The sequence below is a fragment of the Girardinichthys multiradiatus genome, chromosome 3, assembly GCF_021462225.1.
Source record: "Girardinichthys multiradiatus isolate DD_20200921_A chromosome 3, DD_fGirMul_XY1, whole genome shotgun sequence".
Lineage (NCBI taxonomy): Eukaryota > Metazoa > Chordata > Actinopteri > Cyprinodontiformes > Goodeidae > Girardinichthys > Girardinichthys multiradiatus.
Genome location: NC_061796.1, coordinates 15,619,803 through 15,646,996, shown reverse-complemented (window position 1 = coordinate 15,646,996; position 27,194 = coordinate 15,619,803). Strand labels below are relative to the sequence as shown.

The window sequence follows — 27,194 nt, the reverse complement described above, 5'->3', positions numbered from 1 at the left end:
AGGTTAGTTTTGGTCTCACCTGACCAGAGTTCCTTATATAATATATTTAATGTGTCCCCTATAATAGGTTGTGGTAAACTGCAAACAAAACTTCTCACAGCTTTCTTTTAGTAGTGCCTTTCTTCTCGCTACACTTAAAAAAAGCCAGATTTGGACAGTGCATGACTAATATTTGTCTTGTCAACAGATTCTGCCACCTGAGCTGTGGATCTATGCAGCTCCAATGGGAGCTATGTCAAGCTGCCAAGGGTGAGCAAGTAGAGCATTACCCAGTAAAACAGTCTAGATGCTAATTATAATGCCGGAGGAGCTGCTGTGTAGGGTGAGAACCTGAAAACAGTTCAACTATTTGAGGTGTACCCTTCACAAATCTAGCCTTTACTGAGGATAGGCAGGAAAAAAGCCATTGTTGAAAGACAGTGTTGAGGTAGGAAAACTTTACTGGCCATCAGTTAACTCTTACATGACTCCTCACCTCTCCCCGACTCTTTTATTTGGCACCCAAAGGACAATCCTCAGTCAGAGATCAGTTGTACGTTTCCACAAGTTTATAAAAAACCAATCTGAATTCAGAGAGGGGATACACACTTACACTGGTACCTGGAAACGTCTATGTGTTGTCCGTTTTGGAGGGGCCACAATATCTTTATATACCCTTCGCTGCTATGCAGTACACATACACAATCATCCTGTCTGTAAATATCTCCCCAGCAACCATATAACCTCATATCCAAATAAGGAGTACTTCTTGTTGTTATCCTGTCTGGCTCCAGCCTTGTCTCCTTCTCCAATTTATGACCTTGCCCTCTCTGTGCGCTGTTCTCCCCTGTCTTCTTCTCCCCCATCGGTGATTCCTTGTCCTTCACTAATTTATGACTTTGGACTCTCTACTTCCCTCCCTAAGAACCTTGCACTTTCTATGCTTCACTCCCTAAGCTTGACCCCCCTATGCTCTATGTACACATGCCAGTTACACACATAGATAGTTAATATTACACACATAAATAGTTTATATTCTACAATCCCCCTTTTGAACTCTCATAAAATAGTTCACAATCTAAAATGTCCTTCTAAAAATAAGTAGAAATAAGTAAAAATATTACTGTACTACCTGTAAAAGAGAAAATCATTAAAAAACATGCATCCATCTCATCATGCGTCCATGAATTCACACTCTGAGTCCTCATCCACACAAAGTTAAATCATGACCTGAAAAAGATACAGAAACATCAAAATGTAACATAAAATATAAAATGTCCGCCAAACGGTGTCTTCTGGGGTGGGAGGGAAGCTCCACCACTCCCAGTGAGAAAAACTCAATCATTCCGCCTCTTTTTCTGTCTTTGGGTTCAGTGTGGTGTCAACATTTACACACAGTATTTAAAGAGTATGTGGGTGTTATCTCAACTTAAAAGAGTTTGGGCTTTACGGCCCTGAACCGTCCTCGGGTCAGGGGTAACAACGTTATTTATGAGCAGACCCATCTGCTCCTGGTTTTTACAGCTTCCTCCTCTAACACAGATGTTCTGAAGAAAGAGAGGTAACCTAAAGGTCATACACTTTGGAACACCTTAGAGCACTTAATACGAGAATTTACATTACAACTCCTTTCTTCTGGTACTGAAAACAAATTATAACAACGACGGAAATGAACACATTTCAAATTTGTACCATAATGATAGATATCAAGCAATAAACATGAAAGTTAGATAAAAGCATCCGAGATTTCCTTCTCAGAGTCAGTTTCGCTGTCAAAGTGGGAGAAAAGAATTTGGGTGACCCTTGCTGTCCAGGCAAAGGAGGCTAATAGCCACCAAATGTTGAGAAATTAAGGAGAATAAGCATCATGGCGCATGTTTGACTGTCTCTCTGTTGCAGACGTCGCCAGTCCATCATCCAGGGAAAGGTTATGTGCAATGTTTAGAGGTCTTCCCTGTATGTTTCCTATGTGTCTCTCACTGTGATGTGTGTGCAATGAGGCAAATGACCTTATGATTTCTAACTTTCAGGCAATGCGATGGCCTTAAGTAGATTCTGAAATAACGTTGCACTGCCCAAGAGATTGTGCCCTTGTAAGAACAGTGTTCTTCAACCACCTCTTCAATCACTCGCCAGTGATCAGCTTACAGTTCTTTGTCTTGTGGTGGTCCGCTGTCCTCACACCTTTCAGGCCGTGGATGATCCAGTTGGAAGATGACTTGTGTCCTGGAAACCAGATGAAGCTGGGGAAGCTGGAGCTTTCCTGCAGCTTTCCTGGGTGTCTAGTAGGATCTGATATGGGCCTTTCCATCGCCTCTGGCTTCCAGTGTTTTCTCCTAGACTCTCTGAGCAGAATCCAGTCGCCAGGAATAAAGGACTGGAGGGTGGAAGTGGTTGTTTCTGGTAATACAGCCTTCACCGTCTGTGAAACCTGAGAAAACACAGTGGACAGGTTTTGACAGTAAAAAACATCCTATCTTCCCACAAAGATGTGGAAGAAAATGATCTTGGCAATAACTCCATGTTACTTTATTCTGACACTCCCCCCCTTTTGGCGCAGGGTCCAACCCCTGCGACAATCCAGCAAAAGGTTTAAACAAGAATGTTCTAGTAATCAAGATCACATTACATAGAACCAAAGAAATGAATTCAGACATAACTATGTGTCTCTATGAATTTAACGAAAACAACAGAAATAAAATCCAGTTGTTTTTAACTGCAATTCAGTTCCATTAACAACAAAACACAAACTTTAGTTATTCAGTTCATCAATGTCTCACTTAGAAATTAGTCACATATCATCCTGATTTGTCTTGTATGCAGATAAGTATTAGATTAATGGAAATCCAATGTAATATTGATGCATACACTCTACAAATTTAATCTCATAAATAATTCCTGTCAAGTATGAAATCATAACTCTGATTCTTTATCCAAAATATATTCCTTACTTTTGGCATATCTTGAACTGTCAGTTAGCTTAATGGCACCAGGGAAAACTTTCAATCTAATGAATCACCAATGATTCTGTATGCAAAACTAATTCTTCAAATTAGTTTAAACTATTTCATTAACCTTTTAATAGTAAAACACATAAATCTAAATGTCATGCTACATCCTTAATTATTATACAAAAAAAACAAACATGTTTTTAAGGCAACAATCACTACAAGCATTTTGATTCTATTGTCTCTTAAACAGTGTTAAAACTCAGGAAGGGAGGTGCTGAGCGTTACCATGACAACAAAGGCATGAACCAACCTGGTAGGTGGGCGGAGTCAGGCAGAACTAACCTTTGATTGGCAGCCTATGGGCGGACCCACAGTTTCTTCATTCCAACCCATCTTAGTGAACCTCAAACTGCAAAACTGTTAACATGCACCTACCTCAGAAACAAGCTGCTTCTTAACTCTCCTGAAAACACAAAGTTTTAATCAATCTAGGATTTAGAAACATTATTCTAAACATGGATTATTGTGTCATGCAACATATAAACAAACATTCATTCCAACAAAGACAAAAAATCAAAGACAGACAAATGGCCAAATTTGAAGTTTCAAGAATTCAAAGAAATTTTTAACAATCTCTATTCAGAATATGTTTTCTCAGCCATATCTCTTAACGCTGTAATTGATCAATTTTGTTATGACAATCTTCAGGATCCTTTTTTAAGATGAATGCACATAATCTAAAGAGATCTCAAAATATTTAGAAGCACAGCAACAGTTTTCTCTTAAATGAATCCAAATTTACTGATGCTGAAACCTTTTGCCAATTCTTTGTACTGTAACTCTGTAATAATAATAACTACAATCCTGAGAGTTATTGTTATAATTCTCTTTTTGTTTTGCTCAATTTTGATCGCTGCTGCATTCAAGAATTTCTCTGCTCAGGTTAAATGCAAAGAACTATTTTAAGCCGGCGTTGACATTCTTATGGTATACCCAAACAAAACAAAAACTGCAGTGTTTGATTTAATCAGAAATTAAGATAATAAACTTGTCTCCAAACTGGACTTTTTTCCACATAGTGTTTCAAAGGGAAGATATAATTTTCCTTAATTTGGCTATTTAAATTTTGAGAGTTGGGGAGAAAATTATTAGTAGAACCCCTCTTTAATAATCCAAATGCTGATAAATGTTCCAATATTTTATCTCTTAGTAATCTGAAATTACCTTGTGTACCGTTGTATTGCTAGTTATTCTTTTAATCTTTAAACCCTAAGAAATCAAACAATGAGACTGGAGTTTGAGCCGACCATCCTCTTTAGTATTGAGAGAGCCTTTATTTCTTTTCTTTTCCTAAAATGAAGGATTTTACTTGTCTTCATTCCGTTATAAAAATCCTAACCTTGATTCCAAAACAAAACTCTTCAACCCCTATCTGTGTTCCCCAGAGTAAAAATTTTGAGTAGTATTGCATTTCAAAGCCACCAAATGACTGGAACCCATCATTGGCTTAGATCTGTTTTAATAGGTAATCGGTTTACCTTTAATTAAGTATTATAATTTTATGGACCCAAAATCTATGGCTCATGGGCTTCAGGAGTCCAGGAACCACAGGTTGAGTACTACTCCATTGAACAATGATGTTAGCTCTCTGCAGATTGAAGAGAGGATTGGCTAAATATCCCCAGACATGTTAGTGTATTATTTCTGCTTGGACAATAATCAGATTTAAAATCACTAGTTCATAGCTCCTAATTTACCTCAGATCATATTTGCTCCTAACCCAGTCATAAGAAGCTTCAGACAACATTATACTAAAAAGCCAAAAACAAAACAAAAATACAGATCTGTTTTAAAATAAAGAAAAAGCATGCTTTAAAAAAACTTGGTACTGTGGTGGAAAATAACTCCACGGTCCTGAAGACCTTTTCTATGCAGAGTCTTTTATGGAACATAAGATTAGTTTAATTTTTTGTGTGGTACCACTGTCCAATCAGAATCTTTCTTACCTTCAAAAATTATCAAATTTTTTCATTCTCATTTTAAGGGTTTGTTTTACCAAGGAAAATGTGTTTAACAAAACCAATTACTCTCAAAAGTTTTAAAAGTTTTAGCTGGTGATATCTTAGAACACAACGAATGTTTTAATATTTCTGTGCAGCACAGAACTGATTAGGTTTCCTTTCCATCCCCAAAGGGAAATAAACTGCAGAACCAAGCCTTTCATAGTTTTTGTCAGGATCTGATATAAGGTACAGTATAAATCAACACGCTGCATGAATCAGAAGAGGGAAATAAAAATTAATATAACCTCTTCCCAGCAGCTGCTGTGAAAAACAATGAATTTGTACTTTCCACAAGCGTCAGTTAGCACTTGCAGACAAAAACTGCACCAAACTGTAAATACTGTGTCAGAGACTGTATGAAGACCATCTGCAGTAGAACTAAGCCTGTTTTAATGAGGTCTCTACCCATTAGATTTATGGGATACAAACTCTGACAACAGAAAATAATGGCTGAAAGAGAAACCCATCAGGTTTTACGCATGCAGTGGGTTTTAAAAATGCTCCTTCATGAGATCTGTCCTGAGAATAACATAGAAACATTTGGTTACTGCTGAGTTTTGGAGATGTAACTTCCTCTGCTTTTTAATAACTTTTAATAACTAGAATAATTGACCCTGACTATTCCACAACAAAAGAGAACTTGTTTCTCTAAAAGAATTAACTGGAAAGTATCAAATGAGTTAAGTTATCACCCTTTTGAAGATACTTTTCTAACCCTAAAATATTATTTTAACCCACTATATCTGTCCACGTCAAGCAAGCGTCACATGAGCAGTGGTTAATAAGCGTTCTTCATTGCAGAAAATAGGAAAAGATTTATGCAAATGTGTGTGTGTTTGTACGTTACCCCCATCAGTTTCTAAATCGCTCCAGAGTCAGACTGTCATGGCACACAATCCTTTATCAGTCCAAAACAAAAATAACCCAGGCCCTTCAGGTCTGTTGGTGAGACATTCAATCCTTCTTGTCCATTTTTAACTTCTCGAGGAGGGAGAAAGAACTTTGCCTGTTTCTCTTCTGCCCGCATAAGATGTGCTTTCAATATAAATCCAGTGGATCGCTCTTCTGGCTCTTGCAAACAGCATGGATCGTTGTCCATCTCAGTGGGGCCAGACTACTTCTGAGTTTCGTTCTCGTGGAAACTCACACTGTGATTTACAGCAAGCAGACAGGCAGGCTCTCTCTTTCAGGCCGTGCTGAAGAAACGTCGAGTGGCCATGGGAAGGGCAGGTTTCTAAAGTCCAGACTCAAAAACGCAGATGTTGCACTCAAATCCCATACATGTGTGTGTGTGAGAGGCAGATGAGAAGTTTAGTATAGGTTCAGATTTTGCACACAGAAATATTATCAGTCAGTCAGTCAGTTGTCCAGCATAACATGCACTATGCTCCTTTCTTTTCCGACTGATCGCAATATTTAAGACAAACGAAACTTCCTGCAGGAAAGTTTTAACTCTTTAACACCTTAATTGATGCACTCTGTGCTTTTTAATCTTTTTCTTATGTTTCTTATTTTTCTCATCCCCATCCATCAACTGTTTTACTTGAAACTCTTTAAACTATTTAACTTATTTACCCTAAAACTTCCACTCTGTGAAAAAACAAACTTATCTTCCCAAACTAAAGCATATTTAACACAATCGCAGAGGGCCTTAAACCCTTCCACTCAGCGGGACTTTTTCAATCTCTCCTGGTCCGACCGCTGTGATGCCAAACTCGGTTTGACACCTAGGAATCAATCCTCCGTTGACTCCCTGGAATTCCTTTTCCTTAATCTTATTATTACAGTTTCACCATTTAAGTATCTCAACTGTCTTTCCTCACCTGCCAGTTCAGGGTCTCGGGGTCTTATCCCTGGCCACTTTGAGGCGTCCCAATCCCTCAGGGAGGCTCTTACTAACCCCAGCCTAAATACCCCAGTCCTCGTCAGGACTGAGTATGGATTGCTAAATCCGGAACTTATTTACTTCAACACCGTCACCATTTAAGTATCTCGGCTAAAATTTATCTTGTCTCAGTCTACAAATATTTTTACGCACTATATCATTTCTTTACCGTAAGCCATTATTTCAACCAACAAATATTTTACCCAAAACTGATCAAGACTGTAAATTTAAGAGAAAACAGATATCTATTCCACAACACCACCTACACTATTAGCAGGCAAAAGGAGAATAAATATAGATCTCCTTACCTTTTATTTTGGGTCGACCCTGTGGTGTTGTAGAACGACGTCTGCCTCGTAGTCAATTAATTATCCTTTAGTTAGTGCCAAATCCCGGGTATCGGCACCAATTGTTGAGGTAGGAAAACTTTACTGGCCATCAGTTAATTCTTACATTACTCCTCACCTCTCCCCGACTCTTTTATTTGGCACCCAAAGGACAATCCTCAGTCAGAGATCAGTTGTACGTTTCCACAAGTTTATAAAAAACCAATCTGAATTCAGAGAGGGGACACACACTTACACTGGTACCTGGAAACGTCTGTGTGTTGTCCATTTTGGAGGGGCCACAATATCTTTATATACCCTTTGCTGCTATGCAGTACACATACACAATCATCCTGTCTGTAAATATCTCCCCAGCAACCATATAACCTCATATCCAAATAAGGAGTACTTCTGGTTGTTATCCTGTCTGACTCCAGCCTTGTCTCCTTCCCCAATGTATGACCTTGCCCTCTCTGTGCGCTGTTCTCCCCTGTCTTCTTCTCCCCCATCGGTGATTCCTTGTCCTTCACTAATTTATGACTTTGGACTCTCTACTTCCCTCCCTAAGGACCTTGCACTTTCTATGCTTCACTCCCTAAGCTTGACCCCCCTATGCTCTATGTACACATGCCAGTTACACACATAGATAGTTAATACTACACACATAAATAGTTTATATTCTACAACAGCCATAAAAAAATCCTATTTACTGTTTGCCAAAACCCATGTAAAAAACATGGTAAGCAAGGGGAAGATGCTGCTTTTTCTGTGCTAAATACAAAAAACATCTCCATGGCAACACATGGTGGGGGTAGCATAATGCTGTGGAGATGCTTTACTTCAACAGAGACAGGGATATTGGTAAGAGGGAGGATGGATGAAGCTAAATAAAGGAAAATCCTGGAAGAAAATCTGTTTGAGGCTTAAACCAGGTTGAAGGTTCACCTTTCAGCATAATAAACCTAACTAAACACCCACAGCTACAAGGGAATGGTTTAGATCAAAGAATATCCATGTGCTACTATGACCCACTTAATGGCCAGACCCATATTCAATTGAGAAGTTGAGGCATAGCTTGAGATTTCTGCTCACAGGCGCTCAATGAACAATCTGACTGAGCCTGCAGGATTTTACAAAGAATGGGCAAAAAGGTGTTACCGGCGGGCCTGAACACTAATGCAACCCCACACTTTTCAGACTTTTTTTTGTAAGAGAAAGAAAGAAAAGCATGAATCATGGTTGTGTTGATATATAAAATTCCAATAAAATACATGCTACAGATTGCAACATGATGAAATGTGAACACACCCTTTCTGTTGGAACAAACTGGATAAAATAAAATAACAGGTTTGGATTGGAACGTAGCCTGTTCACTTTCATTTAGGGTTCTCAGAGGCAATTTCCCTATGAACAGGTGCAATTTAAATAAATAAACTCCAACTAAATCACCTTGAAAATAACTGCAGTTTTCATTCCATGCAATAAACAGCCTATTAGAATTTGAAACACTTAAATTATTAACTGTAAGGCAGTATGTGTTATGATACAAAAGAATGCAGTCTGTATTTTTTCTTCTCTCCTTAGGACACTGCCGTCACTAACCTCATGGTGCCTATGAGCAAGGTCTTACTGAGTGGAAATATTGTGCAACACTTCTTGGTATAGAATTCTGTAGAGCTCTGATGGTACAAACTGTGCTGATGACTGTTCTATTTGTATGTAAGATCCCGTTAAAAAGATTACTACACATCAAATGTGTTGTATGATTGTTAGCACACAATCTTGACTGTATTCATTATAATCATGCACAAACCTGCACCAACGTGCTTCTGGAGCCTACATTTCCTGGCGGACTAACGCTGCATTCCGCTCCACCCCTTGCAATCAACATCAACGCTTCACCTCAATCAGGAAGCAGGATACGCAGTTTTTCTTTCTCTTTTTTAAGTAACCGAGACACTGGTGAAAGCTTTAACCGCGAATAAATAAGACGGGGTGGGAAGGCGCTTTTATCAAAGATGCTGTAAAAAAATTACTCCACTGTGAAACACTGCTGAAAGAAGACTTACAGTTTGGTTACAGTGCAAGACTCAACTGTGGATGTATTTGACACAGACTAACCGGAGAAGGGTATGTTGCACACAAACTGACAGCATTCACTGTTGTGAGAAAGCAGTTTTTGTAGAAAACACATGCAAACACGCCATAGGTATCGTACTGCAGTGTGATTGTAGATTTACATCTTTACGAGCGGAGGTTACGTGGTGTAACCATTGTAAACATGTTATCCACGTAGACTTGTTTACATAACTTAAGAGGCGTTTAAAAACCTGCGGCGAAACCTGATTTTTCCCCCCCGTTTTGTTGAATTTTTTATAATACTAACATGTCGTATCAAGCTTATTTCAAAGTGGCTTTAAGCATCTTTCACGCTGAACTGTCACTGCACTGCTCTGTCATGTGCTTGTACAGGGTCGTTCCAACCGCACGCAGCAACCCTCCCAGCTTTAGCTCTTCCGCTCCAAACTCCCTTAACATACCTCTCAATTTGGAGCCTCTTTACGCCGTGGTGTTGAGCTCCAATGTGTTTAGCCCAACTGAGACGATAACTTAGAATAAATGTGTCATTTCTTAAATTCGGCTCCCTTAAAACCGTCAAAGTACGATTACATTTGAGGATTTTCCTTGTTTTGTTAAACGATTCTGACTCACTGCTACCGGAAATGTGTGTAATGCAGGAATCAGTGGACCACCAATCTATTATAGTAATATTAATAATATTAATCATAATGCAGTTTGTTAGAAAATTATTTGTATGCCGATATTTTTATTATTATTTGTTGAGTTATCCAAGGTATTAATCTTATAGCATGAGGTTTGAAGTCATGCAGTGACCTTTCACGCCTTTAAATTTTAAAGATTTAAAACTTAGGCTGGTGTTTGTGTTTCATGTTTTTTGTTACTGCTTTTGCTTCTACCCAACCGTACCCAAGTTTTTAGTGTTGTGTTATTTGTTTTCCCAACAAAATATGTAAAGGAAAGTGTCAGTTTTATTTTCAGAAGCCTGCATTATTTTAAGCATGTGAAAGTGTCCCTATTTATAATCAGAATGATATGTAATAAGCATGATCTTTTATTTGAACAAGAGAACCACAGATTAGGCTCCCCTCTGATACCGATTTCTGGATTTCTTTTAGGTCTGAACTGCCCATTCCAATTTTGGCAGAATCCAACTTTCATTTTAAAAGTACATGTTAAGTATTTTTACCACATGCCTCTAACCTTTGCCTGAATGATTTTATTAAACTCATGCTCTTGTTTGATGCTATTAGAGGCAGCAAGTGGTTGGATTTCAGTGTTGATGCATGTAATGAAAACAGAAAAGAAACCAAGTTTCTCTTGGTTTGACCTGCTGATTGTCAGATTGAAGGCGATCGAGGAAAAACTGCCCGATTTCCCTATGTGGCCAATTTCTTTGTGCATCACTAATAAGAGTGCTATAGTTTTTGTACTGATTTTAAACATTGTTTTCTTAAATCTAGCATGCATAAGACCCTTAAAGCAGGATTTAAATTCCTTCAATTTGTGCAATAATTACAGCACACTGCCACCAGAAATGTATGTACTGCTGGAATCAGAGGAGTATGATTCAATTATGGAAATATTAATAATATTAAACGTAATCCAATTTGTAAAAGGATTATATGCATGCTGTATTTTGAATTATTATGAATCGCGTCTTGCAGAGTATTTGTCCAGCGGCATAAGATGCAAAATCATACAGTACAGCTTTAAACTTGTAAAATGAAGAACAGAGGTTGGTGTTTGTGTTTCAGCAGATTATCTGACAGTTTTTGTTTCTAACGAAAAGTAACAAAAAGGTAAATGTTATTTGTTATCCAAGCACACAATATGTTAGTCAATTTCAATTTTATTCACAAAGCTCTACATAATGCTTTTACATCTCATTATTCTAAGCATGTGAAAGTGCTCTTATGTCCACTGATCCCCACCTGGTGGTGAGTTGGATCCGCTGGGGGAGGAGAAAGCCGGACAGACTTGGCCGGCCCAAGCGCATTGTGAGGGTTTGTGCCAAAAGCATGCACTGATCAGCCTTTTGTGACCCAACGCCCACGTGGGAAACGACAGTGACACCTGGAGAGGCGTGATCGGGAGGAATGGCCTCCCCGATCTGAATCCGAGCGGTGTTTTGTTATTGGACTTCTTTGCTAGTCACGGATTGTCCATAATGAACACCATGTTCAAACATAATGGTGTCCATCAGTGCACTTGGCACCAGGATACCCTAGACAGGAGGTCAATGATCAACTTTGTTGTCATATCATCAGACCTTCGGCCGCATGTTTTGGACACTCGGGTGAAGAGAGGGGCTGAGCTGTCCACTGATCACCACCTGGTGGTGAGTTGGATCCGCTGGAGGAGGAGAAAGCCGGACAGACTTGGCCGGCCCAAGCGCATTGTGAGGGTCTGCTGGGAACGTCTGGCGGACCCCATGGCCAGGGATGTATTCAACTCTCACCTCCGGGAGAGCTTTGACCAGATTCCGAGGGATGTTGGAGACATAGAGTCCGAGTGGACCATGTTCTCCGCATCTATTGTCGATGCTGCTGCCCATAGCTGCGGCTGTAAGGTCTGCGGTGCCTGTCGCAGCGGCAATCCCCGAACCCGGTGGTGGACACCGGCAGTAAGGGACGCTGTCAAGCTGAAGAAGGAGTCCTATTGGCTGTGGTTGGCTTGTGGGACTCCTGAGGCGGCCGAGGGGTACCGTGGGGCCAAGCGTGCCGCGGCCCGGGAGGTGGCAGAGGCAAAAAGTCGGACCTGGGAGGAGTTCCGTAAGGCCATGGAGAAGGACTACCGGTTGGCGATTCTGGCAAACCGTCTGGCGCCTCAGGAGGGGGAAGCAGTGCTTCGCCAACACTGTTTACAGTGGGGGTGGGGAGCTGCTGACCTCGACTGGGGACATAATCAGCCGGTGGAAGGAATACTTCGAGGATCTCCTCAATCCTGCCATCACGCATTCCCTTGTGGAAACAGAGGCTGGGGACTCGGGGTTGGACTCTTTCATCACCCAGGCTGAAGTCACCGAGGTGGTTAAAAAGCTCCGCGGTGGCAGGGCTTCGGGGTTGGATGAGATCCGCCCTGAGTACCTCAAGTCTGTGGATGTTGTGGGGCTGTCATGGTTGACACGTCTCTTCAACATTGCGTGGCGGACGGGGACAGTGCCTTTGGATTGGCAGACTGGGGTGGTGGTCCCCCTGGGAGGAGTTCCGTAAGGCCATGGAGAAGGACTACCGGTTGGCGATTCTGGCAAACCGTCTGGCGCCTCAGGAGGGGGAAGCAGTGCTTCGCCAACACTGTTTACAGTGGGGGTGGGGAGCTGCTGACCTCGACTGGGGACATAATCAGCCGGTGGAAGGAATACTTCGAGGATCTCCTCAATCCTGCCATCACGCATTCCCTTGTGGAAACAGAGGCTGGGGACTCGGGGTTGGACTCTTTCATCACCCAGGCTGAAGTCACCGAGGTGGTTAAAAAGCTCCGCGGTGGCAGGGCTTCGGGGTTGGATGAGATCCGCCCTGAGTACCTCAAGTCTGTGGATGTTGTGGGGCTGTCATGGTTGACACGTCTCTTCAACATTGCGTGGCGGACGGGGACAGTGCCTTTGGATTGGCAGACTGGGGTGGTGGTCCCCCTACATAAGAAGGGTGACCGGAGGGTGTGTTCCAACTACAGGGGGATCACACTCCTCAGCCTCCCTGGTAAGGCCTACGCCAGGATATTGGAGAGGAGAGTTCGACCGATAGTCGAACCCCGGCTTCAGGAGGAGCAGTGTGGTTTTCGTCCCGGCCGTGGAACACTGGACCAGCTCTATACCCTCTACAGGGTACTCGAGGGTTCATGGGAGTTTGCCCAACCGGTCCACATGTGTTTTGTGGACCTGGAGAAAGCATTCGACTGTGTCCCTCGTGATGCCCTGTGGGGGGTGCTCCAGGAGTATGGAATCGGGGGCCCTTTACTAGGGGCCATCCGATCTCTGTACAAGCGAAGCAGGAGTTTGGTTCACATTGCCGGCACTAAGTCGGACTCCCGGTGCATGTTGGACTCCGGCAGGGCTGCCCTTTGTCACCGGTCCTGTTCATAACTTTTATGGACAGGATTTCTAGGCGCAGCCAAGGGCCGGAAGGGGTTTAGTTTGGGGACCAGAGGATTTCGTCTCTTCTTTTTGCAGATGACGTGGTCCTGCTGGCCCCCTCTAGCCAAGACCTACAGCATGCGCTGTGGCGGTTTGCAGCCGAGTGTGAAGCGGCTGGGATGAAGATCAGCTCCTCCAAGTCCGAGGCCATGGTTCTCGACCGGAAAAGGGTGGCTTGTCCTCTTCAAGTTGGAGGGGAGTTCCTGCCTCAAGTGGAGGAGTTTAAGTATCTCGGGGTGTTGTTCACGAGTGAGGGAAGAATGGAGCGGGAGATCGACAGACGGATCGGTGCGGCTGCCACAGTAATGGGGGCGCTGTGCCGGTCCGTTGTGGTGAAGAGAGAGCTGAGCCGAAAAGCGAAGCTCTCGATTTACCGGTCGGTCTATTTTCCTACCCCCACCTATGGCCATGAACTTTCGGTCATGACTGAAAGAACGAGATCCCAGATACAAGTGGCGGAAATGAGCTTCCTCCGTAGGGCGGCCGGGCACTCCCTTAGAGATAGGGTGAGGAGCTCGGCCATCCGGGAGGGGCTCGGAGTAGAGCCGCTACTCCTCCACATCGAGAGGAGCCAGTTGAGGTGGCTCGGGCATCTATACCGGATGCCTCCTGGATGCCTTCCTCGGGAAGTGTTTCGGGCACGTCCCACCGGAAGGAGGCCCAGGGGACGGCCCAGGACACGCTGGAGGGACTATGTCTCTCGGCTGGCCTGGGAACGCCTTGGGCTCCCCCCGGAGGAGCTGGAGGAGGTGTCTGGGGAGAGGAACGTCTGGGCGTCTCTGCTGAGTCTGCTGCCCCCGCAACCCGGTCCCGGATAAAGCGGAAGACGACGAGTACGAGTAAATCCGATTTTTCAGTATTTGATCAGCCGATCACCAATCAGGGCTGATAGAGAAAAAACTTTCAGATTCCAATCTGATTTGGTTGATTGGTGCTTCTCTGCTTGGTGTGTTCAGCTTTTGTGCTTTTCTTGAAGGTTGCTGACTGTTATTGTTGCTGAGTATGGTGCAGATTTGTTTCAACCGGTGGACAAACTGACCAGCTGTAGGTCAGGAAGCTTATCCGCTCGATGTAATGCCCTGGAAAACTATTAAATCACTCTGAATTCAAAACAGAGTGCTCCTCTGCAGCAAACTTAACACTAAACGTGGACACCCAACAGTAAAAACTTTGTAGGCTCTTTTGCTTCATATCATATCAACTTCAGTCTTAAAATGACATTGATAGTGGAAGAAAGGAGCTAAAGCTTTTGCAGTAAAGTCTAAAAGTCACATGTTTTAAATTCTCAAATGGAAAACAACACCAGAAGTCATAACTGTTTACCACTTGTTTATTGTTGCTGCTTTCCATCTGCTTTAAATAATGCACTCACACATGAGTGGCTGCCTTTGGTTGAGCTGCTCAGATTTACTAAAGCCTGCTGCTTTGAACATCCTTTATCTGGGGAGATTAATACAAGTTATCCTGGAGAACTGATTGGTACTTGCCGCAGATTTAATTCTCACCTTTTCAGAATCCCTTCAGGTGATAAAACACTGAGGGGTCATTCTTGATATCTATTCTACATGATTGTTTCATGTTCACAGAGAGCAGAATGTTCTCCGGTTTCAGTTTCTATGCAGATAGAGATCTCTTACTCATTTTATGGCATGCCAGGGCTTACTGATTAGCATTCAAAGGCGACTCTTGCTGTGGCTTACCTTCACATAGTTCGACGAGAAAGCTATAGTTTGCCTGTAGCTACCTGAGCAGGGAAGGCCTCAAGAATGCATTTCATTGAATTTCATAGGATTTGCCTCAGCCAGCAGGAAGAATGCAGAGAGGTGTGCTTACACAATCATATGTCTCAATTGGCATTCCTCGGTGTTTATGAACACCGCAGAGACAGCAGTGTGACTGTGCTGAAAGGTTTGCCTCCTAGCACAGAAAACTGTGACAAGAGATGTTTGCTTTCCCCCTGCTTGCTAAGTGCACCACATCCACACGGTACGTCTGCCGTTTACAGGTGATAAACTGAGGTTGGTTCACTTCCGTGCTCTTACACTCAAAACACTTCCTCTTCTTTTTCACTTCCTCTCTTGTCTGCACCTGTTCTTGTTTATGGCATACTGGCGGAGTTGCATTACTTGCTCCAAGAACTCCTCCTGGGCATTATTACAGGAGGTTTGTCTAGATTTGCCCAAGCTGTGGTACTCTGATGGCCTTTTTTTGTCATTACTAGTTGCCTCATGTCCTGAAGTATTGGAGTTGTATGGTTATAGAGTAATATACCTACTGTTATTTTTTATGATTTTTATTTCTAGTTCTAAATAAGACTTTTACATTGCATTGAACCACAGTTTTGTCAATAGAAACATTTGTAGTTTTGGGGATTTTATGTGGTTGGCCAACACAAAGTAGTTATTAATGTGAAGTGACATGGTTTGATTATTTTTTTATTCTATTTACTCTGATACTTGTTAATAAAACCTAAATGCAACCAGCAGCCTCCAGAAATAACCTATTTAGAAAACGCAGTCCAATATATTCTCTGAATAAAACTAACTCCATTTTCTGGATGAAAAAAGGTGGTGGCATTATCATGTGGGAATGCTTTTCTTCAACAAAGTCAAGAAGTCTGCTCAGAGTTGATGGGAAAATAGATGGGGCTAACGCAGGGCAAGACTGGAGCAATACCTGTCAGAGGGTGCAAACGCCTTGAGACTGGGGTGAAGTGTCACTTTCTAGCAGGACAAAGACCCTAAAGGTACATCGAGATCTACAATTAAATGGTCAAGATTAAAACAGACCCATGTTAGAATGGCCCAGGCTAAGCCCAGATGTAAACACAATAGATAATTTGTGACAAGGCTTGATAATTGATGTCCACAAACTTCATTCAATGTGACTTGAGGTTGTGCTCTTTTTGAAAAATGTGTAAATAAAATCACAATAAAATATATTGAAGTTTGTGGGTTGGAACTTGACAAAAGGTCAAAAGGTTCAATGGGTACAGATACTTCTGCACTGATTATGTATCGTTTTCCAGATAAAAACTGTATTTTCCTAATACTCCACTTTGCTACAAGACATCTTGGTTTCTGACCTCATTCACACCTGTCACTAAAGGTGTATTCACACCAGGAAAGTCCTTTGGTCTGCTTGTTTGGTCCTGACCAAAAGCGAACTTTATTTTTTTCATTTGGTGCGGTTTGTTTTCACATTGTACTTTTTACAAGTGAACAATTACTTGTAAGCAAAGCCACCCAGGTGACGATCATTGTTCCCATTGGACAGAAATGTTGGGGGCGGGACAGAGCACAGACCCAGAAATTGAGGAAAACATCTGTAGACATGCTGCGTGCAGCACCTCTGTTCTGCATAATTATGCCGTTATTACAGCTGCAATATTATTGTGAGGGTGAAGAGCAGCTCATTCAACACAGACTTTAAGACGTTCCATTTATAATGTTGGAACTTCGTCAGAGAAAGCGTGCTGAACGCCGTCGTTCTCTACGTGCTTTGTCCCACAACAAGCCGGTAGCGTTGCTAAGCAACATACAGCTTATCAGGTATGATTATCTTACAACACACACCTTTGCTACCGGCTACGGTGGCTTTTTATGTCCAAAGAGACATACGCTTTTTGTAGTAGGTTTGGATCGGGCCGGTTTGTATTCAGACCATAAGCGAACCACACCAGAGTCCGTTTGGAAGCGGACCGAGACCACCTCAAAAAGTGGGTCTCGGTCCGGTTGTTTGGTCCGGACCAGAGTTCGCTTGAGTGTATTCACACCCGCGCAGAAGGTCCGGACCAAGGGGATAAACCAACTCTGGTCCGTTTAAAGTGGACCAAAAGTGGTAAGTGTTAATGTAAACATCTCTGGTATTGGAACAAAATAAGCCAAAGTCAAATTCAATAAGTTCCCAAAACTGCACCGCATAAGAGATGCAACAACACGCTGGTACTGTCTGGACGAGTCCCCCTGACCAGAGGGGATTTACCAACAGCTGCACTTTTATGGTGTATTTAAGTACATCTCGTAGACTGAATTGTCTAAATGTGATAAAAACATGTTTTATTCTCAAATGTCTGCGTAGTCTTATTACAAACACTAACAACATTGACTATTTTCAAGTAGTTTTGTTGCTGTACCATCCGTCTGTCCATCCACCCAGTCAGTGTCAATATCTGGTTATCCTTTACTATTAAAAAACGAATCAAACCAAATTTCCAGGCAGTGCTATAGTGGCCATTTCTTAATATGTTTCTCTTTAATGAAACAAACCGAAAACATACCGAACCATGATTTTTGTGTACTGTTACACCCCTAGTGAGGAAGCATTTTATACCAGGCCCAAAGAGGGCCTCTGTTTCTGTCTTTTCAAATCCTTCTCTATCAAAATGCCCTGTCTGTTTGGATTGGTCCAAATGGTGGAATGTCTCATCTACTCCTTCTACATTTATAACTTGACAAACTAGCAAGTATAGAGGTGTTATTAAGAGATGTTTCACAGTGATGGTGTTCGGCAAAGGTGGAAAAGCTTGAACTATAATTGTGGTGTGGGAGGCAGAAACACAGGACTGTTTACTGTGGGAGTTAACAGCACTCTTTGGTATGGACTAAGGCAACAAAAAACCCTACTGGAGTATTATATTTTCTTTATTTGTCCTCCAGATTTAAATCAAAAGGCCATAGTTTGAATTTTTAGATTGCAAGCCTAGAAAGATGTGGTTGCAAATTTCCCCTGAAGAGAATTGAGTTAATGCCCCATGTCCCTGGCTATATTAGTAAGAATCAAAACAAACATCAGTTTGAAAATAACAAAGCAGTATCTATACACAGCATTGGACCTTTGATATTTGTATGTCCTCCTTATATTCCTTTGAAGCAATTGTGCTGCTTCAAAGATATCCCAGAGCAAAATGTGTGCAGAGGAACAGCCGTATATTCATCTGTACTGTCATGTTCCTCCCGCAGACATCCAACTGTTAGCAAGAATAAGCCAAAAAATGTCACAGTTTGCTAAATCACTCAATGTCAACGTCACTTAATTGGCTAAAGCCATCCGGCTGTGACACCAACCTCATCATCTCATGGTTGGAGAGCAAGGCGCTTTGATGTTTCAGGCAGATAGTTTCAGCCCACAGGCAAACATTGTTTTTCTGTGTGCTGAAGCTGCTGTAGTTCAGCCAGACAGTCACGGCTGAGTGTACAAAACTGACAAAACGGAAACGCATACACCAGCCTGGTCCCACGTACAACTGTCCTCACTTACTCACTGTGTGGAACTTGAAACCAGACTGCTATTGTTATTCATGAGGAGTAGTAATGGTCATAATGATTAGGTAATGCTGGCATAATAAGTATTGATGTAGTAGTTGGTTGGGCATTTTATCCCATGGAGACAGCGGGGTGGCCTGCATGGCATTCATTTTGCTGCAGACCCTGCTAGGAGCTGCAAATATGATTCCAAAAACGGACACACTTTATATCCTGTTCTTCATGGAGACACAATAGTTGGCCTAATTTTTTTTAACGCAACACGCTGAAGGAAGTCTAAAACATAGGAATGCTGGCACTTGCCTTCACCTATAAACTGTAATTTTTAAAAGTTTTTCAATATATGAAAAAGAATAAATTAATGTAATTCCAGATAATGATTCAGAGGTTTAAAGATTCCTGGATTGGAACTGAGAAGCAAGAGGAAATCTGAGTTGGCGAGCATGGAAGTAAAACTTTATCTTGATCAATGTGATAGACGGGGCTCCTTTTGTTTCCACATACTATGAGCGTCCATGCTTTTTGCTACAATGTGTATTTCCAAACTGAATTTGCCTTAGCTACAAGGAAGGGATAATTGTGGGAGCCTTTTGTCAGCCAGTTGACCAGCAGTCCACAGCAAGCGGTGTGGAAGGGGGAGTGCGATTGTACTCTGTATGTCATACAGACATTGAAAACTCCAGTCATATTAACATCCCTAGCATCTAATAAAAAGGACTTATGGTGACAAATGATGCAGTGGGAATTATCAGTTTTGAAACCTTTACATTTTAAAACCACCCTGTGCCTACACCGAATACAAATTGCGTCAAATTTCAGTATAAAGCTGGTGAGATTGCTATGTTTAATGTTACTGTTTAAATCTACAAAAATTGAAAACAAATTAGTCCACAAACGACATTATGGGTAAAATTTTGGAATCACACAGGAAATAACTATTAAACATATGGAGAAAATAATGTATAAAAGGCACAAAAAATGAAGAAACCAACTGAAATCTTTTAGTAGTTACAAAGGATTCTTGCTGTTATGTGCGAATCAATATCAGCTGATTTATTATTTACTGAAGGCCTACTGAAAGGGTTCTCATTAGCAAAGTTTTGCTCAGAGTGGCATGATGGGTTAAAGTAAAGAGACTTTCACAAAAAACCTCTTACTGTTGCAAAACATAATAATGACAATGGTTACAGCTGGATTTCTGAATTTCTGAATATTCCATTAAGCACCTTTGGAGACATATCCAGAAGTGGATATAATTTCACCATAAATCTGTCCTGGCCATGAGCCCCTCAACAAGATTTCTGCCAGGGTAGTCAACAAATCAACAGAGAGTTCCAAGAGCTAAAGAGCACTCACAGAGGACCTGGAAATAGCAGGTACTGTTTTTACCATGGAAATATAAAGAAATGCACTCAACCGCATTGGCCTCTATGCACCCCCACTGCACAAGACTCCTCTGCTGAAGAAAAGGCATGTGGAAGTTTTTTTAATGTTTGCTGCTAAAGATTTAGACTAGCCCATGAAATACAGGGAGAATATAGTGAGTTTAGCTGAGGCCAAAGCTAAACTCTTTTTATGTTACTGCACACCATGTTTACTGAAGGAATACAGGTCCTTCTCAAAATATTAGCATATTGTGATAAAGTTCATTATTTTCCATAATGCCATGATGAAAATTTAACATTCATATATTTTAGATTCATTGCACACTAACTGAAATATTTCAGGTCTTTTATTGTCTTAATACGGATGATTTTGGCATACAGCTCATGAAAACCCAAAATTCCTATCTCACAAAATTAGCATATTTCATCTGACCAATAAAAGAAAAATGTTTTTAATACAAAAAACGTCAACCTTCAAATAATCATGTACAGTTATGCACTCAATACTTGGTCGGGAATCCTTTGGCAGAAATGACTGCTTCAATGCGGCGTGGCATGGAGGCAATCAGCCTGTGGCACTGCTGAGGTCTTATGGAGGCCCAGGATGCTTGGATAGCGGCCTTTAGCTCATCCAGAGTGTTGGGTCTTGAGTCTCTCAACGTTCTCTTCACAATATTCCACAGATTCTCTATGGGGTTCAGGTCAGGAGAGTTGGCAGGCCAATTGAGCACAGTGATACCATGGTCAGTAAACCATTTACCAGTGGTTTTGGCACTGTGAGCAGGTGCCAGGTCGTGCTGAAAAATGAAATCTTCATCTCCATAAAGCTTTTCAGCAGATGGAAGCATGAAGTGCTCCAAAATCTCCTGATAGCTAGCTGCATTGACCCTGCCCTTGATAAAACACAGTGGACCAACACCAGCAGCTGACACGGCACCCCAGACCATCACTGACTGTGATACTTGACACTGGACTTCTGGCATTTTGGCATTTCCTTCTCCCCAGTTCAAAAGTGGCTTGACCTGGGGAATGCGGCACCTGTAGCCCATTTCCTGCCCACGCCTGTGCACAGTGGCTCTGGATGTTTCTACTCCAGACTCAGTCCACTGCTTCCGCAGGTCCCCCAAGGTCTGGAATCGGCCCTTCTCCACAATCTTCCTCAGGGTCCGGTCACCTCTTCTCGTTGTGCAGCGTTTTCTGCCACACTTTTTCCTTCCCACAGACTTCCCACTGAGGTGCCTTGATACAGCACTCTGAGAACAGCCTATTCGTTCAGAAATTTCTTTCTGTGTCTTACCCTCTTGCTTGAGGGTGTCAATAGTGGCCTTCTGGACAGCAGTCAGGTTGGCAGTCTTACCCATGATTGGGGTTTTGAGTGATGAACCAGGCTGGGAGTTTTAAAGGCCTCAGGAATCTTTTGCAGGTGTTTAGAGTTAACTCGTTGATTCAGATGATTAGGTTCATAGCTCGTTTAGAGACCCTTTTAATGATATGCTAATTTTGTGAGATAGGAATTTTGGGTTTTCATGAGCTGTATGCCAAAATCATCCGTATTAAGACAATAAAAGACCTGAAATATTTCATTTAGTGTGCAATGAATCTAAAATATATGAATGTTAAATTTTCATCATGACATTATGGAAAATAATGAACTTTATCACAATATGCTAATATTTTGAGAAGGACCTGTAGTTCCTGTACATGCTGGTATGAATTTCATAAAAAAAATATTAAACACACATTTACTGAGGAAAAATGTTTGTTGTTGTGTTTGATACTTTGATTACCAGCTGTAGCCAACTGCTAAGTCTGACTCACACTTTGATACTATTTAAGCTGTGTTGCAGCTTTCAGTAAGTGTGAAAAAACACTGTCCTTGTGAATGATCTTAATGTGTTGTGTTGTAAGTCAGGTTGTTTTAATGATGTGGCTCATGCATTGCAGAAAGAGTGCTGGGTAGTGTCTGACATAACACATAAAAACTAATTTTACCAGCCGATGACAAGTGTTTGTGGCCTTAGGAAGACAATGGGGAAAAGCCACAACCTTTCAGACTGTTTAAATGCTTTGGATTGCAAGTATTAGAGAACCATGTCTGTAATTACTCTGCCGCCAAAAGTTCTCTGCTGACGACCTTGTTGACTGTAGGGGGTTGGTTTATTTTTATTTTTGTTTGTCTTGTCATGTAAAGTAAAGCTGTTTTACATATTGTGATACCTAAGATAATTTTTGGGTGACTTGCTTTTCTAGAACTGTTTTTTTTTCCTCAAAACACGTAGTGGTGTTCATTTAACGAAGCCAGTAGACCCTATGGTAGGCATAGAGTGGTATAAGATTCTCACCATGAGTTAAACAAAACACTGTTTCAAGCTATTACAGAATCAAAAAACTTTATCACGTGATCCCGTTGTTTTCATTTAAAACAGAATAAGATTATTTCTGTTACAGTTATGTTATTTAGCATTTACGTTTTATTATTTTGATATATTGACTTCAGCAAAATACAGCTGAGAATCACACTATATTTAAATGTACTTATTCTTTGCAATATTATCCTTTGTTGCTGTTATGATCTTTATAACATAAGTGTAACATAAGCTGATATTAGCTGGCTAATTAGTTTGGCCAGCTGCTGGAAGCTGGACTGCAGTTGGTTGATTTACCTTAAGAGTGATGGGTGGTATTCCTTGAGTTTCTAGCTGAAGACTTTCCATGTTTTTCACCACTGGAAATATTTCCTGTCCACTAGATATGTCTTTATTGTATGCAGTGGAAAGGTGTAGTAGCCTTCTTTCAGGCAGCTGACCGGTTGTGTGCAGCAACAAGTAGAGGAAGAGAAGTGCTGGATTACTGTGTTTCGTACATCTGGAGAAAACTCTGGAACTTTCTGAGATCTCACTGAAAGCACTTTAAACCATAAGGAATGACATGACGTTTTCAGTCATTTAGAAACTGTAATGTTTTAAAATGTTAGTATATCCTGATACCAGAAATCGACCCATACCTACATGAAGGCATAAAAGTGGTATGAGATTACAAGCAGCACTCATGTCTACTTATTTAATATATTTTAAAATTCAAAGCCTGATAAACCTTTTATGAATAATAATTTTGTTGATTATGTAATTATTGTCTATGGTTATTGTTTTGATCAGCTACTAAGTTTTTAATATTTTACAAATGTTTTATGAAGTTTGCAGTTTCTTTATTTTACTGTTGTGCACAAGGCTTCTAACAGGGTGGGTAGATATTCACTGGTATCAAGCTATACCAGGAGTTAGTTTCATAACTGGCAACATTTTCCATCACACCACTCCTTTGCTTGAAATTTACAACAAAGTGCGAGAGTGACAGGCATTTTCTTTGGCTGAGCATGGCAGCACAGCCACTCCTACACCAATCCCTTTCCTACAAAAAAAAAATTATCTGTTCAGAAATATTTCCACTTATGGGAAATGCATGATTAGTCATGGCACCGAGGGGTGCCACCTATCACTCTTAAGATAATTTGACTGCATGGTCGTTACCCCAGCATCCATCGCAACTTATTAACCAGCCAGCAGCAGTTTGTTATAGTCCCACTATTACTCTAAAGGAGCAAAATAGATATAAACCATTTTCTTTTGCAAAATAAGTATGCTTACTTGAAAACTGTTGCAGAAAGTAGCAGGTGTTTATACCATGTTTGTAGTTATGTATCAAAGTCAAAATAACTAGTGGTGTAAGCAATGGTAACACATCACGATGTTTATCATCATGCGCACATGAAGTCTCACTATCCAGCTGTTGTCAGCATTTTACTTTGTCTGTTGAAGATATTAATAAGAATACCATATATGTAGATGTGTGCTTTAAGGGCCATTTCGACTATGGGGGTCAAACTTAACTTCCTGGAACCTTGGCTTTTTTGTGTCTGTCTCGATTGTGGGGTCTGAAACCCAGGCTGGTCCTTCTCCTGTAGGGGGGTTGCTGCTGTTTGGAGAGAAATATCTCCGCCCAACACAACAGCAGAGTCCTGAATGCAATAGAGATCTTTAATAGTTAAAGCCTACAATATGTTTCCTGTAACACTACCCTGACAGCAGCAGCTGCTGCAGCTATTCTGCTCCATTCAAACCAAAAATCGGTAAATGATCAAGTATGACCGATTATAAATGGAAAGTTAATTGAAATAAAATGCTTGATATATTCAACCACAGAGGAATCTTTGACATTGTTCCACTACAAAGCTCAACATTAAGTTCAGGGTCTGCCCAAAAAGTTTTGCCTCATAGTAGGGCTGTTTCCGGGCTGGATTTCTACCAACTTTTGTCTGATTTGGTCCTAGTTCCAGCAGTGAAACTGTGGGGGTAGAAAACTACCCCAGAAATCTGCCCGGGTTCCTGAAAGGGTTCCTGCAGTGGAAACACACCTACAGTTTAACCCCCTGTTGTATCACTGTTTGGAGCTTTTGAAATAAGATGACATACTATTATTATTATTATTATTCATTTTAAATATTAATAATTGTTTCCATTCTGTTTTTTTCTAATGCAGTTAAATGATGTCATACATTTTGTTTTATTTTTTATGTACATAGATTTTTATGTGAAATGTATCTCAATACTTTCCATGTAAGTATTGACTACCCTCATACTATGAGAATCTCATACTGGGCCATTCCTACTGGAGAGATGAATTTGGTCTTAGGATGGACATACAGTTTATAATCATCCACCGTCCATCCAATTTTACTAATCAGCCAAATCAGCCGAACAGTCTTAAACAGTTCTAATGCATATTGACATATAACTGCAAAGACTAACATATATTAACATGTTTTTTGCCATGGGTTTAGTTTGTAAATGTTATAAGCTTTTATAGTTATTTAGTGCACTCAAAATATGAGCCAGCATGAAAGATAAATCATTCTCTCAAAATTATTAAGGGGTCCACATCTCCTCCACAGGGTCAAACTTTGCAGATCAATAACCTATTGAGGAAACATTGTTAAAATGCAAAGAGAGCCTCTTTTGTTTGGTAGATATGCTGCTTTTCATTAGTACTCACTGTTCTCTAAGCGAGACAAGTCCATTGGTGTCTTTGCTCAGCCACCTGTGAAACAAGCTTGCGAAAAGTGCACCAGAGACAGCCGAAGCTACCAGTTTTCTTGGATTAGAGTTGATGCAGACTAGTTATTTTCATACCTTGGATTATACACTGCTCAAACAAATAAAGGGAACACTTAAACAACACAATATAACTCCAAGTAAATCAAACTTCTGTGAAATCAAACTGTCCACTTAGGAAGCAACACTGATTGACAATCAATTTCACAGCTGTTGTACAAATGGAATAGACAACAGGGGGAAATCTTTGGCGATTAGCAAGACACACTCAATAAAGGAGTGGTTCTGCAGGTGGGGACCGCAGACCACTTCTCAGTACCTATGCTTTCTGGCTGATGTTTTGGTCACTTTTGAAAGTTGGTGGTGCTTTCACACTCGTGGTACCATGAGACGGACTCTACAACCCACACAAGTGGCTCAGGTAGTGCAGCTCATCCAGGATGGCACATCAATGCGAGCTGTGGCAAGAACCTTTGCTGTGTATGTCAGCGTAGTGTCCAGAGCCTAGAGGCGCTACCAGGAGACAGGCCAGTACACCAGGAGACATGGAGGAGGCCGTAGGAGGGCAACAACCCAGCAGCAGGACCGCTACCTCTGCCTTTGTGCAAGGAGGAACAGGAGGAGCACTGCCAGAGCCCTGCAAAATGACCTTCAGCAGGCCACAAATGTGCATGTGTCTGCACCAACGGTTAGAAACCGACTCCATGAGGATGGTATTAGGGCCCGACGTCCACAAATGGGGGTTGTGTTCACAGCCCAACACCGTGCAGGAGGCTTGGCATTTGCCAGAGAACACCAGGATTGGCAAATACGCCACTGGCGCCCTGCAACATCCTTCAGCATGACCGGTTTGGCAGTGGGTCAGTAATAGTGTGGGGTGGCATTTCTTTGGAGGGCCGCACAGCCCTCCATGTGCTCGCCAGAGGTAGCCTGACTGCCATTAGGTACTGAGATGAGATCCTCAGACACCTTGTGAGACCATATGCTGGTGCTGTTGGCCCTGGGTTCCTCCTAATGCAGGACAATGCTAGACCTCATGTGGCTGGAGTGTGTCAGCAGTTCCTGCAAGATGAAGACATTGAAGCTATGGACTGGCCCGCCCTCATGTCTCACACGTTGAGGCCACACACAATACTGAGCCTCGTTGTGACTTATTTTAAGGACATTACATCAAAGTTGGATCAGCCTCTAGTGTGTTTTTCAATGAGAATATTTCATTCATTCAGGTCTAGGATGTGTTATTTGAGTGTTCCCTTTATTTTGTTGATCAGTGTATTTGTTGCTTGAATCTGAAAATAAGTGAAAATGTGAAAGAATGTGTTCCCTTTTATATATTTAACCCAGTGTAGTTTGTTTGTTACAGTTGATTGTCTATTTTCAGTGCCAATCAGAAGTTCAGAAGCTGTACAGAAACACTTCAACATGGATATCATCTCATATTTTTTAGCTTTTCTTCTTTTAGGTTGGAATGATTGTGCAACATACAATATTTGTTTAATCTGCAACTTCAGAACAAAAATTACTTACAAGTTTGAATTCATTGGGGATTTGTTTCTAATCCGCACAGGTTGCAAATTATTCATAAAAGATCAAATATAAGCATGCATCCACTCTAATCTTTGGTCGTATGTTTCTGGTTAGATGTTTGCTTAGCAAGACTGAGGGAAAACACACACTTGTAGCCATAAGTAAGATTTAGGCTTGATTTTGGCTGGAGATTTAACTACTCTTCTTAACAGAAATGATAAAACTTGTTTAAATTAGTTGCTCTCTGGGCCCAGGTTGACATTTAATTATTAAGGAAGTCTTCCACAACTTCCTTAATAATTTCATTGGTGTTTGTTGGGATCCTTGTCTTGTTAGAACACCCAACTGTGTCCAAGTTTCAACAATCAAACTGTAATCCTCAGGAGAAATGAAGTCGATTACGCTGTTTAGCAACAATCCAGGAATAACCAACACTCAAGTTGATCAGAAACTGGAAGGTGCTTGGACAAGATGGTGACTGTCCACAGTGAA

General features: G+C 41.3%; 1 protein-coding gene across 1 annotated transcript in view; it reads left to right on the top strand.

Annotated features, from left to right (window-relative positions):
• Positions 1 to 9,109: 9,109 nt before the first annotated feature.
• The window catches only part of LOC124865154 (myelin basic protein-like), a 97,231-nt gene continuing 79,146 nt past the window's right edge, over positions 9,110 to 27,194 (top strand). The window contains exon 1 of the mRNA XM_047360123.1: positions 9,110 to 9,334. The gene's annotated coding sequence lies outside the window, so the exon portion shown is untranslated. The remainder of the gene's footprint in view (positions 9,335 to 27,194) is intronic.